This window comes from Pelodiscus sinensis, chromosome 11 (assembly GCF_052426305.1).
Source record: "Pelodiscus sinensis isolate ZL-2025 chromosome 11, ASM5242630v1, whole genome shotgun sequence".
Classification (NCBI taxonomy): Eukaryota; Metazoa; Chordata; order Testudines; family Trionychidae; genus Pelodiscus; species Pelodiscus sinensis.
Genome location: NC_143062.1, coordinates 10,342,020 through 10,358,848, shown reverse-complemented (window position 1 = coordinate 10,358,848; position 16,829 = coordinate 10,342,020). Strand labels below are relative to the sequence as shown.

Sequence of the window (16,829 nt, the reverse complement as noted above, 5' to 3'; positions counted from 1 at the left end):
AACGGGCTTAACGTAAAGATGTGGAATAGATATTTCAGGATACTCTGGTATCCTGAAATAGCATTGCAGTATAGATGTAGCCACAGAGAGCAGGTAGGAAACTGTTGGGAGCAGAGATGGGTACAAAGGTGTTACATGGTCTGAGGTAAATAGGATGATGTTTAATAAAGAGAAATGCAAAGTGCTCCACTTAGGAAGGAACAATCCATTTCCCACACACAGAATGGGAAGTGACTGTCTAGGAAGGAGTACTGCCGAACATTAGAGCTGGAAAAATCTTGCAAAAACAGTATTCACTATCATCTGTGCAACGAAAAATCAGGGACTTTAATGGACTCCGCTTCCTTTCTAGCGATTTTCTTCAAATAGTCATACCAATGATTTCACATTCAAAAAATGTCTAGGTGATCTAGGGGTCATAGTGGACCACAAGTTAAATATGAGTCAATGGTGTGACACCACTGGAAAAAAAAAAGCAAACATGATTCTGGGATACATTAACAGGAGTGTTGTGAGCAAGACATGAGAAGTCATCCTTCCGCTCTACTCTGTGCTGATTAAGCCTTAGTTGGAGTTCTAGGCCCTAAGTTCTGGGCCTAAATTCTGGGCACCACATTTCAAGAAAGATGTGGAGAAATTGGACAGGGTCCTAAGAAGAGGACAAAACAAAAACGATTAAAAGTCTAGAAAATATGACCTATGAGGGAAGAACTGGATTTGTTTAGTTTAGAAAAGAGAACCGAGGGGGGACATGATAACAGTTTTCAAGTACCAAAAAGGGTGTTATAAGGAGGAGGAGAAAAATTGTTCTCCTGGACCTCGGATGATAGGACAAGAAGCAATGGGCTTAAACTGCAGCAAGGGAGGTTTAGGTTGGACATCAAGAAATACTTCCTAAGTGTCTCTCTGGTTAAGCACTGGAATAAATTGCCGAGGGAGGTTGTGGAATCTCCATCACTGGAGATATTTAAGAGCAGGTTGGATAGACATCTATTAGGGATGAGCTAGATGGTGGTTGGTCCTGCAGTGAGGGCAGAGGACTAGACTTGATGACCTCCCAAAGTCCCTTCCAATTCTAGTGTTCTTAGATGTTAAGATTCTAAGTTTCTAATGTCCATGGAAGAAGCAGTACATACGGGATTGGGGGACAGAGCATGGAGTTGTCTCCTCCTTCACAAAAGCAACAGGAAGCATGGCACAGCAGTTCGCAGAACTAGGGTCCGACCATTGAAGTGAACAGGAGACTTTGAATGGGCTTTACAGAATTAGAAGACAGAGAAACCAGTGCCCCCATCAATACAGCAGAACATTTTTTACTATCCTGCTAGATCTTCTTCTGAAAAAGTCCCAGTGGTGGAGTTTTCACTACCTAGTTCAGAAGTTAATAGCACGGAATACTGGGAAGATGTTCCGGATCAGTGTTATTCGTACGGCACTGTGGCAGCCAAATGGGGCAGGTATCACGTTGCTTTCCTTCTCAGTGCCTCAGTGTTAATGCTTCTGTAACCTTTAGTGTGCTTTCAAATAATGTATGGCCAACCTGTTGCAATTCCCTGCTTCCTAGCAAGCCAAGGCATTCACATGCATACAAAAAATGCACACACAAAACCCATTTCCTTATTCTCAAGTTACACTCATATGTAGAGACACTCAGTATGAACCAGGAAGGCAAATGCACATATTCCTGAAGAGCACACTAAAGGAGGCCTTACATTGTTCAAGTAGGTTCTTGCACTGTAAGAAAATTGCTTGCCTGCTGTGTCTTCCCAGCTAGCTCCCTGACCCATACTGTTTAGTGCACAATACTGATCCTCCCTGCCCACTGTTGACTGATGCAGTGGGCACGTGTCTGTGTCTCTGGGAAGCTTACAGAGAAGCTGACTTTTCATATCAGGAGGAGTTCATAGATTTCAAAGTCAGCCGGGGTCATTAGGATCAGCGAGGCTGTCCTCCGGCATAACATCGCAGGTCCTGCCTCTAGTCCAACAACTCCAGCGTGTCTCTTTTACGCGGCCTGGATTTTGAGACTCCATGAGTGAATCTTTCCCCTGAGCCTGGGGAAGCTATTCAAATAGTGAACTGCCCTCCGTCCGTGTTAAAAGTATGCATCTCATTTAGGGATGTAAAATCCCATTGAATTAACTGGTTAAATGTTATGTTTAACTGGTGAACTGATGAAACGGCGATCTGATTATCAGATACCTTCTCTTTGTGTCTGTATTTGTACACTGGGCTTTAATTTGCCTCTTCATTTCCCTTATCTCTTTCCTTAAAAAGAGCAGAAAGAGAAAGAGCAGACGTTGAAAGATGTCACCTACAACATCTTCAACATGAGCTGTTCCAGTTTATTTCAGGAACACTTAAATAACAGGGTATTGTCGGGGTGTAGCAGGAAAACAAACTTCATATTTATATTGATCCCCTTACTGAGCATAATATGTACTGTACCTCAGTTTCCCTCCTAGTGGCCTGCAGTATCCCACTGGTAGATGGGTGGATTGGGGTTTACCACTCTAGCCAAGTTTCAGATAAGATTTTTTCCCTCTGGGACGTAATGAAAATACTCAAATTACAATCGTCCACTCAGCATCTTGCTGGGTAACACTTGACCCCGGGCTCAGCAGTTAATTTGTCCTTGATGACAAAGGGCCAGAGAAAGGAGGTGAGGGGGAAGCTCAGTGGAAATCCCAGCTGAGACAACACTGTACAGTGGACAGAGCTCCTTTTTCACTCACCTTCCCTTGGAAGTCTTTTTACATGATCAGCCCATCTTAGCTGTTTCTCAGCCTAACCATTCTGGACCCTTTCCCCACATCTTGCCCACACCCTGGACTCTCAGGGTACGTCTAAACTACATGCCTCCGTTGACGGAGGCATGTAGATTAGCCAGATCGGCAGAGGGAAATGAAGCCGCGATTAAAATAATCGCGGCTTCATTTAAATTTAAATGGCTGCCCCGCTCTGCCGATCAGCTGTTTGTCGGCAGATCGGGGCAGTCTGGACGCGACGCGCCGACAAAGAAGCCTTTCTTGATCGGCACAGGTAAACCTGGTTTCACGAGGCATACCTGTGCCGATCAAGAAAGGCTTCTTTGTCGGCGCGTCGCGTCCAGACTGCCCCGATCTGCCGACAAACAGCTGATCGGCAGAGCGGGGCAGCCATTTAAATTTAAATGAAGCCACGATTATTTTAATCACGGCTTCATTTCCCTCTGCCGATCTGGCTAATCTACATGCCTCCGTCGACGGAGGCATGTAGTCTAGACACACCCTCATTGACTGAGCATAGAGCTTGCCTTTTATACAGACCTTGGCCACCTGACTTCAGTCATGAGATTCCCTCAGTCATGTGACCCCCCCTGGACTACAATTCCCAGCCTCCCTTCAGACTACATTTCCCAGCATTCCGTTGCCAGTTACACCCAGAGATATGTAGTGTGCAGGGGCCCAGACAGCTACAAGGGGACTTTTGGAAGAGGAAAGGGCAGCAGCTTGATTGTTTGATCAAATTGGTATGCTAAGTTTAGCGCTTGGTGTGCACTAGTCTAGGTCTTTCCAGGGGAATGGTTTTCCCCAGAAAACATCCATTTGTCGAAAGCAGACGGTTTCATGGAAGCTTTGTGAGTTTTGACAAAACGTTTAGATGATGTTGAAAAGTTCTCTTTGGATCTTTTTGGAACACAATTTTTTTGGGGGGGAGCAAAACTTCTTGTTTAGAAATGTATTTTATATGTTATGTCAATTTTTTCAAAAATTAAAACCTCAGCATCCAAATGGAAAAAAATAACATAACTCACAGTGTTTCCCATGAAATCGAAAAATTGGGTTCCCACGCAGCTCAGAAGTAATCAGACCAGAGGGCTAACCTTAGAGCAGTAAAGGTCCAACTCCGTTCCTTGAGCATTAGCAGTCAGCAACCTCCAAAAAAATTGCAAAAATCCCTCTGTTTTTAAGTCAAGAAGGCGGACAAGAGAATTTTCAGGATGGGATTCCATTTCCTTTCAGCTTTGTTTGACAGCCAATGTAATCTGCCTTGCATGGAATGTGAGGGGCCATTCTCTCTCCAGTTCATAGAAAATACATTTTGTCCCTGCTCCAATACTTGAGTGGCATGTTTGAAACCCACTTATCACAATCTGAGCACTTAGTTTTAGGAGTGCCTGGGCCAGGCATACTTTCCATTCCACTTTTAGCTGCTGCCAATGCCAAGCAACAATTTTCTGCACTAACGTTATGTCCTCTTCCGCTGGGGTCACGAGTGGTAAAAGCAACCGCGTATGTGTACTGTGCTCTTCATCCCAAGTGCATTACTACAAAGACAGCCACACTTAAGCTACTGGATGCATCCAATCTGGAGTGGGGGTTTAGAAGACATTTGTGTTCAGGCTCCCCGCTGACTTCAACCTGCGGAATTTCCTGACCCGAGGCCAGATCCTCTACAGGCATAAACTGGCGTAATTCCACTGAGGTCACAAATTCAGGATTTGATCTTTCATCTTTTGGCTGCTGCTTCCTGCCACTATGCATCCTTCCAGGGGAACTAGGTAATTTTTGGTCAATGGACAAGAGTATTTTGAGGAAGAGGTTGCTTGGTAGCATTCTAACTTGTGCAAAATGCATACACACACTCCCTACACACCTGGGTGAACTTTTTTGGTCGGTAAGATTTTTCCAGTGAAAAAAATACACGTTCAGCTACACGCACACACAAAATCTGAAAAAGTTAAAAATATGTTTCATTTCCATTCTTTTGAAACAAAGTATTTTGAATGGTTTTTGTTTGAAATGATTTTTTTGTTTAGAAATGTTCTTCCACTTGATTCATTAAAAAATTTTTTTTTAAATGCTGAGAGTCAAAATGGAACATTAAGGCTGTGTCTAGACTGGCCAGTTTTTCCGGAAAATCGGCTGCTTTTCCGGAAAAACTTGCCAGCTGTCTACACTGGCCACTTGAATTTCTGCAAGAGCACTGACTTCCTATTGTAAGAAATAAGTGCTTCTTGCGGAAATATTATTCTGCTCCCGTTCAGGCAAAAGTCCCTTTTGCGCAAAGTTTTTGCGCAAAAGGGCCAGTGTAGACAGCTCAGATTTGTTTTCTGCAAAAAAGCCCCGATTGCGAAAATGGCAATCGGGGCTTTTTTGCAGAAAAGCGCGTCTAGATTGGCACTGACGCTTTTCCGCAAAAAGTGCTTTTGTGGAAAAGCGTCCGTGCCAATCTAGACGCTCTGTTCCGAAAATGCTTTTAACGGAAAACTTTTCCGTTAAAAGCATTTTCGGAAAATCATGCCAATCTAGACACAGCCTAAAGTTTTGGGTTGGACCCAATGTTTCGTTCCGCCCAAAGCAGCATTTTTCTCAGCTTTTCAATTTGCCAAATAATGTGACTATTTTTCAGTTCTGTTTGACGGGAAACAATTTTGTTTCCAGCTTTGTTGGAATTGCCACTTTGTTGGAACTGAAAACTTCATTATTGACATAGCTCTCCCCAAGTACTCAACACTGCCCCTGAAATAATTGTTCAACATTATACCATAATCTGGCAAGGCAGTCAATTTATTAGCAGCTGATAACACAGTTCCCACAATCTCTTATACCCAGAGTGGACTTTTTTCTCGACATTTTCTATATTAAGACTTTGGTAGGCACATGATCTGTTATGAGAACAAGGTTGTGGTTGACAGTAGCATTCCATCTCCTACACAGCAAAGTAGGATAGATTCGATGATGAGTTCAAGCAGGATTTTCTGAATATAATGGGAGAGGATCCTCCAAAAATGCCAAATCCATAAAACGATACACACACATCAGTAGCCTTGTGATCACACCAATTGAGAATCAACAGATTACTGCCTCAGCTCCTCCCAGGGGTTCATTAATCCCCAGGGATTGCTTTGCATCCTGATGATGGCTGAGATGAGTAGAGCCCTACGCGGATACAAAATGTGTGTCCGCATCTGCATCCATATCCACAAAAATGAGCTGCGGATATCTCTGTCCATAGCTGCAGATGTCCACGGGTTTGCAGGGCTCTGTAGAGGAGCCAGTAAGCTTTGCTTGGAGCCATCTGAAAGTCCTTGCAACCAAGCATGGAATCTTATTTGTTTTCCTCCAGCCTCACAATCATTTTCTTTTCTAGGCTGGGTTACTGTTTTCATTTCTTTGGCTTTATCAGGGCCTTTAAACCCATCTAAGGCGAGAGCAATTCTTTAGATCCCAGGGTTGTCCAGTTATCCTGTCACTTCCCTGTTACCACTGATGCCTGAGTGCACTAATGTTTTGTTGTGGTTCAATCTTGTTGCAGAGGCTGCATTTTCTAGCATTATTGGGCACCTGTGATCAAAGCTAATAACTCTCTGACCAAGGCGTTTGGGAATAATATAGACAAGACAGAGAATGGATAGGAGATGATTATTCCTACTTTACATGTGGGGAACGGAGGTGCAGAGAAATTCAGGATCTGGTTCAACTCAGCACTGAAGCCCATACCGAATTTTACATGCACAAGTAGCTCCATTGAGGTCCACAAAACTATTCACATTGCCACTCGAGTGCATGCTTAATGTTGTTCCCTGACCTGGGGGCTAAGTGATTTGGCTAGGTCACACCCAGCATCTGTGGCAGAGCTGTTGGGTATTTAACCAGAATCTCCTGAGTCCCCGTGAATAGCCATGACTGCAAGACCATTCTTGCTCTCCTAAACACCAGACTGTCCGAAGTCATAGCATACAAGAAATCAATAATTAAGGAAGAATTGATTTAAATCAATAGATATATTTATTAAAATTGACATATCTATTCCAATACTATTTTGAGATCTTAAATTCGTAATTAGTTAATTAAATCACTGCAGTCCTTTTACATAGCATTTACAAAGCCATTTCCTCTTACCCATGAATAGAGCAGATGAAGACAAAGAAAGGCCATGACTACATTTCCTGTGTCAAATAAATGTAAACAAAAACCCAGCCTAATTCACTGAAGTAATCGAGCGGAGGCAATTAACCTTTTGAGGGAGAGACGCTAATTGCTAAGTAATTCTGTTTTCTACTGTTTCATATCTTTGTGTAAGCCTGACCCGACCCTGCAAGAATCAATCATTTCTTTTGTGGAACGTCAATATGCTCTAATGGTTTCTTCTTTTAGGCATTTTTAGGAGCAGAAGAATTGCCAAGTCAGAAAACCCCATTGGCCCCTCTACACTGGTATTCTGTATATGACAAATGGACAGGACCAGATGACTATGAGCAGGTAAAAGAGTTGATAGGATGTTCTCCTAACCTCTTTCAGGGTACGTCTAGACTACAGGGTTTTGTCGACAGAAGTTTTGTCGACAGATACTGTCGACAAAGCTTCTGTCGACAAAGAGCATCTACGCTACATTCAGTTCTGTCGACAAAGCAAGCTGCTTTGTCGACATGGCAGTGTAGACGCAAGGACAGTTTACATGCAATAATGCTTTCTGTCGACAGAACTCTGTCGACAGAAGGCGTTATGCCTCGTGAAATGAGGTTTACTAGCGTCGACAAAACTGCTGAGTTCTGTCGACGTTATGTCGACAGAACACGGCGGTAGTGTAGACGCAGGTATAGTTTTGTCGACAAAAGTCCACTTTTGTCGACAAAACCCTGTAGTCTAGACACACCCTCAGTTAGTTAATGGTTGGCTTATACCCTGCAGTGCAAGATTGTCTTAAAAGGTCTTCGGATGCAAACGGCTCTTGAGCAGCTTCCAGGCAGTGTTAATTAATGTTGTGATGCTTTTCAAAGACATTGATTCGTTTTGTTTTTAATTTCCCACCTAGCTCTAGGGTGGACCAAGCTTTGAGTGTCGGGGGCGGGGACTATGCAGCGACCACCTTTAGCCAGGGTGATCAGCCTTTCACTCTCAGGCATCAAGACCCCACGGGGCTCAGTGCATTTTTGGAGGGAGGGAAGATGAGCTACATTAATAGCTTGAAATTATTGCACTCAGTACTCTGCAGAAGACACTGGGAACCCTCTCAGCCCTGTCCTCCCTCTTGTGCGTGACACAAAAGGGCTTTCAAAGCCCGTTCCCTAAATTACGGATCCATTGAAGAACCTCCTAAAGAAGCAGGATTTCAGTCAGATCAATGGCCCAACCTGTACATTGCCTCACAAACACCAAAATCATTTTTCCCCCCTTTCACGTTCTTGGAGCTGGGTGGCTGGTGTAGATCCACATTCAGATTCCTTCAGATGCCAGATGTCAGGTGTTGTCTGGATTTTATCTTCCTCCAGTCAAAAGGGGGGAGAAAAAGGCAGGCACAGAAAAGAGAGCAAATAAAACGTGACAATAAAGGCAGAGCAATGTGTGTATTTTATGCACCAGATGCTGGGTATTAACACAATAGGGCTGCGTCTAGATTGGCAAGTTTTTCCACAAAAGCAGGTGCTTTTGCGGAAAAACTTACCAGCTATCTACACTGGCCACTTGAATTTGCGCAAGAACACTGATGATCTGATGTAAGATTGTCAGTGTTCTTTCGCAAATACTATGATACTCCCATTCGGGAAAAAGCCCTCTTGCGCAAATGTATTTGCTCAAGAGGGCCAGTGTACGCAGCTCAGCACTGTTTTGCACAAAAAAGCCCCGATGGCGAAAATGGCGATTGGGGCTTTCTTGTGCAAAACCATGTCTAAATTGGCATGGACGCTTTTCCGCAAAAAGTGCTTTTGCGCAAAAGCATCCATGTCAATCTAGACGTTCTTTTCCGCAAATGCTTTTAACAGAAAAACTTTTCCATTAAAAGCATTTGTGGAAAATCATGCCAGTCTAGACGTAGCCAAGGACTCTAGGTTTGAAAAACTGAATTGGCTGTTTATCAGGAAAAACTACTTACCGAGAAGCTGCAACTACAGCTTGTGTTCCAGCCATGTGCACACAGACTGACTTCCTGGTGCCTCCTCCAAATGCTTCCCTCCAACAGCCTGTGGTCCTCCTTTCACGTGCCCGGTGGGTTGCTACATTGCATGCCATTGGGTCTCACCGCAGCTGGGTCCAGTCCCAATTGCTTGGTTCTAGTCCTATGGGAATGTAAGGCACAAATGGAGAGGCAGGGGGAGGTAATGAAACTTTCCCAGGCTCCAGCCAAAAACATAGGCCCCACCCCACAAAAATACAGGCACCCTAAATGAGACGCCACTCACAGTAGATTGCGCAGATGTGCAAAATGTGATGATGAACTGACATATCTGATGCATTACGGGTTAGAAGCTTCCATGTGGTGAGGGCCTCGTGGTGCTAATCAGCCTGCAGTCCTGAATAAATGACAATCGCTGATCACACATGCTTCTCTGGGCCCTTTGCACATGGCTGGCCAGGGGGAATAGCAGATGCTCTCCATGATCTGTGCTGATGCCTCAGACTTGTCTTCCGAGTCTGGCTTAAGGCTCAGATCGGCCAAAGGAGCTTAGTGGGGGCTAGTAGCCTAACTCCCATTTTTAGGTGACCACAAACTCCTGTCAGCTGCCATTTAATCCCAGAAGCACCTGAACGCACTCCACGTGTAGTGTTTCCCCTATCACTTCCCTAGGTGCCTACGCACCTGCCCCTCCGGGCACTGCTCACTGGGAACCCCCCATCGGAAGTTCCCTAGCTCAGAGTTCACAGCACTCTCCTGTGTGCTAGGAGACCCTTGTTCAAATCCCTTCTCCCTTTCTGGCAGAGGATGGGGAATTGAACCAGGGTCTCCAGCATCCCAAGTGAACACTCTAACCACTGGATGAAAAAAAAAGTCACATCCCCACCTTCTCCTCTAGAGGGATTTTGAAGAGGACCCAATCTGGCAGGTGCCCTCAGCGTGCCTCCTGGATCCGGTCCCGCATGTGAAGTAGGGGCTCCTTCACTCATCTTCCCCCAGTTCACAGATCACACTGCAGCTCAGGCAGGAGACAAGGCATCCAGCCACCGATAGCAAGGCAGCAACAAGTGGTGCCCACAGGCAGAAACACTGGTGTTTAGGAAACTCCCACAGAATCAGGGGGCAGCAGAGTGGGGATTTTCTAGGTCACAGAGGTGCCTAGAATGAGGCTTACATGCCAAGTCTCTTTGTGAATCTAGGTCCAAGGGCCAGATTTCTAAAGGTAGTTCGGAGGCTAAAGACGCAGCTAGCTGTGGGCTTGGAAGGATTTTCAAAAGCACTGTGACACCTAATTCCCATTAGTGTCAATGGGAGTCAGGCACCTAGCAAAATCCCAGTGTGCACCTGGTATCTGCCAAGTACCACTAGTGGCCACAAAAATCAGATGTCATGCACAGGAAACTGTGAGAAACTTCTTAATATCACCATTACTCTTCTCTCCTCTCAGCTTTGACAAGCGGTGAAACACTTAACGCTGATATTTCAGGTTTTCTCTGCCACTGCATCTTGGTCTTATTAGCAATGTCCTCAGCTATTGTTTCTAGTTTATGAGATGCACTACTAAGTATTATGCCAATGTCCATCCCAAAGCAAAACACGGAAACATGTATTGACTCAAGGCTAAGGAAATTTTGGTCTGTTAGGGTATGTCTACACTACAAAGTTAATTCGAACTAACAGCCATTAGTTCGAATTAACTTTCATAAGCGAACTTAATTCGGACTAGTGGAGCGCTTAATTCGAACTAGGTAAACCTCATTCTACGAGGACTAACGCCTAGTTTGAATTAAGGGCTGTGTAGCCACTTAATTCGAACTAGTGGGAGGCTAGCCCTTCCCAGCTTGCCCTGGTGGCCACTCTGGGCCAAGCCAGGGAAACTCTTCTGCCCCCTCCCGGTCCCGGAGCCCTTAAAGGGGCACGGGCTGGCTACGGTGCCCGTGCCAGGTGAAAACCTCCCAGCACCCAGCCAGCAGACCTTGCACCTGGCACGGCATGAGCCAGCCACCCGATGCCCCCCAGCCCTCCGCCTCTTCCCGGGACCAGGCTGGCGGCTCCTAGGAGCCTGCCCTGGGCCGCAACGGGTGGGCACCCACCTGGTCTAGTGCAGAGAACGTGGACCTCATCCACGATCTCCGCACTAGTCACAGGAAAGTGGCCGTCTAGGGCAGGAGAGCTGCCGGCCACCCAGGAGCAGGTTTGCATGAAAATCAAGGTGGTCCACTGAGACCCCCGACCCTGAGCCCTGAGCTTAGAACATAAGAACATAAGAATGGCCATACTGGGTCAGACCAAAGGTCCATCTAGCTCAGTAGCCTGTCTGCCGACAGCGGCCCACACTAGGTACCCTGGAGGGGATGGACCGAAGACAACGACCAAGCCATTTGTCTCGTGCCATCCATCTACAGCCTTCCACAAACAGAGGCCAGGGTCACCATTTCTACCCCCTGGATAATACCACTCTATGGACCCAACCTCCATGACTTTATCTCACTTCTCTTTAAACTCTGTTCTAGTTCTAGCCTTCACAGCCTCCTGCAGCAAGGAGTTCCACAGGTTGACTATTTGCTTTGTGAAGAAGAACTTTCTTTTATTAGTTTGAAGCCTGCTACCCATTCATTTCATTTGGTGTCCTCTAGTCCTTCTATTATGGGCACTAATGAAGAACTTTTCTTTATGCACCATCTCCACACCACTCATGCTTTTAGAGACCTCTATCATATCCCCCCTTAGTCTCCTCTTTTGTAAGCTGAAAAGTCCCAGTCTTTTTAGCCTCTCTTCATATGGGACCTGTTCCAAACCCCTGATCATTTTAGTTGCCCTTTTCTGAACACTTTCCAAGGCCAAAATATCTTTTCTGGGGTGAGGAGATCACATCTGTACACAGTACTGAAGATATGGCGTACCATAGTTTGATACTTCCCCTCCTCCTTCTTCCCCTGGCTTCCACCTTCCAGCTCCCTCATCCCAGGTTTCCTCCTCCCCTCTCCCACCCTCTCTCTTCCCCTCTGCCACCTCCTTTTCCCAGTCTCCCTGAGTTTTGTTCAATAAAGAGAGTTTCTATTTTTGAACACACATGTCCTTTATTTTGTAAATCAGGAAGGGGGGCTAGGGAGGGGTAAATAGAAGGAGGTGAGGGAGGAATGGGGTATGAGCCCCCGATGGGGAGGACTGGGCTGGCTCTGCGGGTTCCTCGGGGTGGAAGCTCTCCTGCAGTCCCCCGATTGACTCCCCCTCCCTCCCCAGATGGCAGCCTGCGGCAAGTGCAGCCGGGCTGATGGCCGAGTGCTGTGATGTGCCGAGTGTGGGCACTCAGGGCACTCCAAGACAGGACTGCTTTGCAAGTGGGGAACCCCTTAGAACTGTCTGTCCGGGGTGGTGGTCGGGTCCCTTTAAGCACAGCCGTCGGCTAGCCTGAGGCAGCAGCTCCACGCTCTAAGTCCTAACCTGATGCCCTGCCGGCACTGCTTCCGGCCATCCTTAACCTCAGTTCAGGGTCCACTCAATGTGGACATGCTAGTTTGAATTAGCAAAACGCTTTCAAACTAGTTTTTAGGTCTAGATGCACTAGTTCAAATTAGCTTAGTTCGAATTAACTAATTTGAATTAAGTGAGTTCGAATTAGTCCTGTAGTGTAGACATACCCTCATATACTAAAGATCGTGCTATACCCTTGATATTCCCTCAGTTATCCGTATAAGGGTGTGTCTACACAACACCCTGAACTTGAAATAAGATACGCAATTTGTGTTATGCAAATTGCATATCTTATTTCGATTGAATTTTGAAATAACACGCTATTTTGAGATATCCCTTAACCCTCATGGAATGAGGGTTACTAGGATGCCAAAATAGCATGCCCATTATTTCAAAAAATATTTGGAAAATATTTAGAAATAATAGGCGGCTTGTGAAGATGCAGGGTAGCTATTTCGGGATACCTCAAGTATCCCAAAATAGCTGTCCAGTGTAGATGTACCCTAACTGAAGTCTCTGTCTTTCAAACTACATGTCACCGTAACCCCCCTCAATTGGTTTACTCTCTATGGTTTGGACCAGTGTCAGAAATGGGGACTTTTAAACACCAACCAAATAAATAAATGGTCGTTCATTGAGGACCTCTGGGGACCTTAGCAAAAGACATCTAAGAGTAAAAAAGATTTTGGACTTTTTCTGAAAGATACTGATGAACATATCTAGACAAAGAGGAAAGGACTCTGTACGTTTATAGAACCCCCAGAGAACTTTGTAGACTACTCAGAGACATGGGCACAAGTGAAACCTACAGATGGCAAATGTCCGAAGCAGAGATCAGAAAGCCCAGGTTAGGTTCTACATCTGAAAATCAGATTCTCTGCTCACAATGAGGCACGTCTTTCCCATCTCTATTTCCCTTTTTAAATCGTCCGATAGATTTACAGAATTTTTCTCTCTCTTCCTTATACCACTTGGGTACTGCTTCCTAGTCTCAGCTACTGACGTGGCTCGCTCTAAAAGCCTTCGATATGTCAGCTCGCAGACATCGCCTAATGTTCTGCATTAAACTAGGCACTAAAGACTCCCAGGGACATAGTATGGATATCATATTGCTCCCGCCTTGCTCTTCCTGTTTATTTGAAATAAGAGAGATACAAATTAGTACCCTTGACATTTGCAGAGATTGAAATCAGTGGGACATAGGATTATTAACCAAAGGAGACCTTGTCCTGTTAGAGATTATTGCTACGTGTGATCTGATAGGTTATGTGGAAAGCAACCAGGCTGGCACAGTGCTGTACCACACAAAGCTTTGAAAGACAATGAGAAACCAGAAGTCAGGCAAGTTAAGACTGTGCTCAAAGAGGCTGATCTCAGATCCATTAATCAACAAACTTCCTTGTGGTGTCTTTTCCTTTAAAAAGCCTCATAGAGCCAAAGTATACTCGACAGAGGTCACGTACCAAGAGAAGGCAGCCAAGAAAACAGCAAATACCCAGGTTTCCTCTGCCCTACATTTTGTGAAGTCATTTACGCCCGTGCGACCAGAGCATCGATAGAATGGACTGGATAGTACTTTATGCTCACTTTGAAAAGAACGGATCGTGTATTAGTGTAATGCACTTGCTACTTACGTACTTAACGAGCCACTTGGACTCCTTGTGACACTTACTACCAAGAGTGTGTGCGCTCATACACAACTGACCTGTATTGCAAGCAATTAAAGCTGCTCAACCATAGCCCATGCACTCTATACTGCTAACAGCTAATGGAGATTCTCCTGAGATCAAGGGGCAGGGGCTTGTGCTTTTGGAGCAAGAGGAGCTGAGGTGTATCCAGGCTGTCAACATGTTGTGCTTATAGAACAGATTACATCCCAGGATCACACACCATTGTACAGCCATTAATTCACTGTGCTCCAGCCTATTCCTGGAAGCTAAGGACGACACCAGTCAGGGAATGGGTTTTGTTTCCAAGACAAATTCTCACTGGTTTAGAAAAACAAAAACAAAACTTGGACTCCAGATGGAGAATTTCCTCCAGAAAAGCAGATATTCCCTGATGGAAATTTGATTCAAATAAAAAAAAAATTTTTTTTCTTCCAAAATAGTTTTGAATCAAATAATTTGACCAGCTCATCCAACGGTAATACCATTAAGTGCATTTCGCAGATGAGACACCAAGAAGTGAAGTGGCTTGTGAGTCCACGACAGAGCTAGGAAGAGAACACAGGGGCCTGATCATCTTCTCTGCAGTCTCTGGCTTAGCCTGTGACATTCTGGGGGCAAGGAGCTGTGAGCTTTTGGTTTCTCAAAGAATCCTTTCCCCTTGATCTCCGCTGTCCTTTCTAGATTCTTGTGGAGTCTCCCTCCAATGAACTTTGGATCCGGCCCTAATTCCTCAGCATTGAGCTGTTTTAGTGTTAGGCCAGGTCTACACTAAAGGGGAAAGGCAAATCAAGATACACAACTCCAGCTACGTTCATTAGGTAGCTGGGGTCGACATACCTTCATTCGAGTTTCCCCTCCATCCCCACCACGGGAGGCTGACTCTTGTAGGATTCCCATACTCCTCACAGGAACAGGACTATCAGTGCTAATGGGGGTGCCCTCTGACTTTGATTTAGCAGGTCTTCACCAGACCCGCTAAATTAAATTCCGGAAGATCGATCAAGCGTAGATCTTCTGCTGAGTGAAGACATGGTCTTAATGCCCTGAACTGTGATATAGAGAAATAGCTTTACGTGGTCACGGAAAGAGCCAGCTTGCCACCCCACACCTGTATCCTTGCTTTATTTAATGTATTGTTCTTAAAGTGCATTGAGGCTTCTGTTCTAAATGCTTCTCTTTAAATTTCCACTTACCCCTTACAGATGTCGCTAGAGCTGAGACTGCCTATGCCACTGATTCAAATTGATATGTGTCAGATATATTCTTTTCTTCACTGTCTTTTGCCTCCACTGTGCTGCATAGATTTAGAATTTTCTTAAGCTCACTACTTTGCTATCCACCTCCACAGTTTTCAGCACTCAGAAACTATTTTAAATAACCATGCTTTCAGCTGATCCTATTATCATTTGTGGTAATGCTTCCCCAGAGAATTATATAATCTTCACCTGTCTTCCTTGAGCAGCAGCTAACCATGTAACCTACTCTACAACATTTGAGCTTAATTCTATTTTTAAAAACACTTGTAATAACTTCCCCATGTTGGCTTGCCGTCTCCCAAACAGGTCCTGCCTTTCCCCAACCTCCAGCAACTGTAATCAGAAGAAAATTGCAGACCTTCTTTTCCCCATCTCGATATGGGTTCGTGACACCAGCTACTTAGCTGATTCTCAGCATTTCAATTCTTTTTGCTATCACATAGTGGGCATACTAGGATTGCGACTTGTTTTTCTCTCTATGTTGTTTCTCACAATGGGTATGTCTAGACTATATGCCTCTGCTAGCAGAGGCATGTAAAATAGGCTACCCGACATAGTCAATGAAGCGAGGATTTAAATATCCCCTGCGTCGTTAAAATAAAAATGGCTGCCGCACTGTGCCGGATCAGCTGATTGTCGGCACAGCGCGGCAGTCAAGACGCGGATCGGTCGACAGGGGAAGCCTTTGTAGACCGCTTCTGTAAACCTTGTTCAACGAGGCATAAGGGAGCAGCCAATCCATGTCTTGACTGCCGCGCTGTGCCGACAATCAGCTGATCCAGCACAGCGTGATGGCCATTTTTATTTTAATGAAGCCGGGGATATTTAAATCCCCGCTTCATTGACTATGTTGGGTAGCCTATTTTACATTCCCCTGTCGACAGAGGCATGTAGTCTAGACATACCCAATATGTTCAGCTTTTGGCCTCTTTGAGGCATGAGTCTTCATACACAAGGTCTACCAAAATGAAGCCCTGATCCCTGACTGCAGGCTTGCAGTGCTACTGTTGTGCAAACATAATCAAATCATATGTAGGGCTGGTGAAAACGTTTCCATCAAACCTATTTTTGACAGAGAATTGAAGGGGGGGTGTTAGTAAACTAAATTTCCTGATTCATTGTACTCAGTTTAATTCTATAGCTGGAATTCCCTGGATCAGTCTTTGTTTACATTTGGGGAGTCCGGAATCATGGCATAATAACTCGAAACCTTCCAGAAGAGTAGCTGGATCCTTAACAGATCTGGGCCTGTGTTGCTGTTTAACATTTATTTTCCAATAACGCCTAGAGGCCCCATAGTGCCAGGTGCTGTACAAACATAATGAAAACCCTGGCTTCAAGAAGCTTACATTCTAAGACAAACTATAACGGTGAATGAGATGAACAAGTGGGCAGGGAAGGGAGGGTGGTCACAACAATAAAAAATAGGGGTTTTTAGCTCAGACTAGCTGCATACACCATACTTGCCGATCACCATTTTTGATTGGCTATTTGCTACTGGGCTTGTATCTTACAGCAATGGCCCTGCATGGTTTGCATAAGGGCAAGC

General features: G+C 45.1%; 1 long non-coding RNA gene across 2 annotated transcripts in view; it reads right to left on the bottom strand.

Moving 5' to 3' along the window:
• Positions 1-5,564: 5,564 nt before the first annotated feature.
• The window catches only part of LOC112546519 (uncharacterized), an 81,016-nt gene continuing 69,751 nt past the window's right edge, over positions 5,565-16,829 (bottom strand). The window contains exons 3-4 of one of the 2 annotated variants that reach the window (XR_012906531.2): positions 8,860-9,043; positions 5,565-8,251 (exon numbers count right to left, since the gene is read on the bottom strand). This is a non-coding gene — a long non-coding RNA (uncharacterized LOC112546519). The remainder of the gene's footprint in view (positions 8,252-8,859; positions 9,044-16,829) is intronic. The other variant, XR_012906533.2, reaches the window with a different exon arrangement.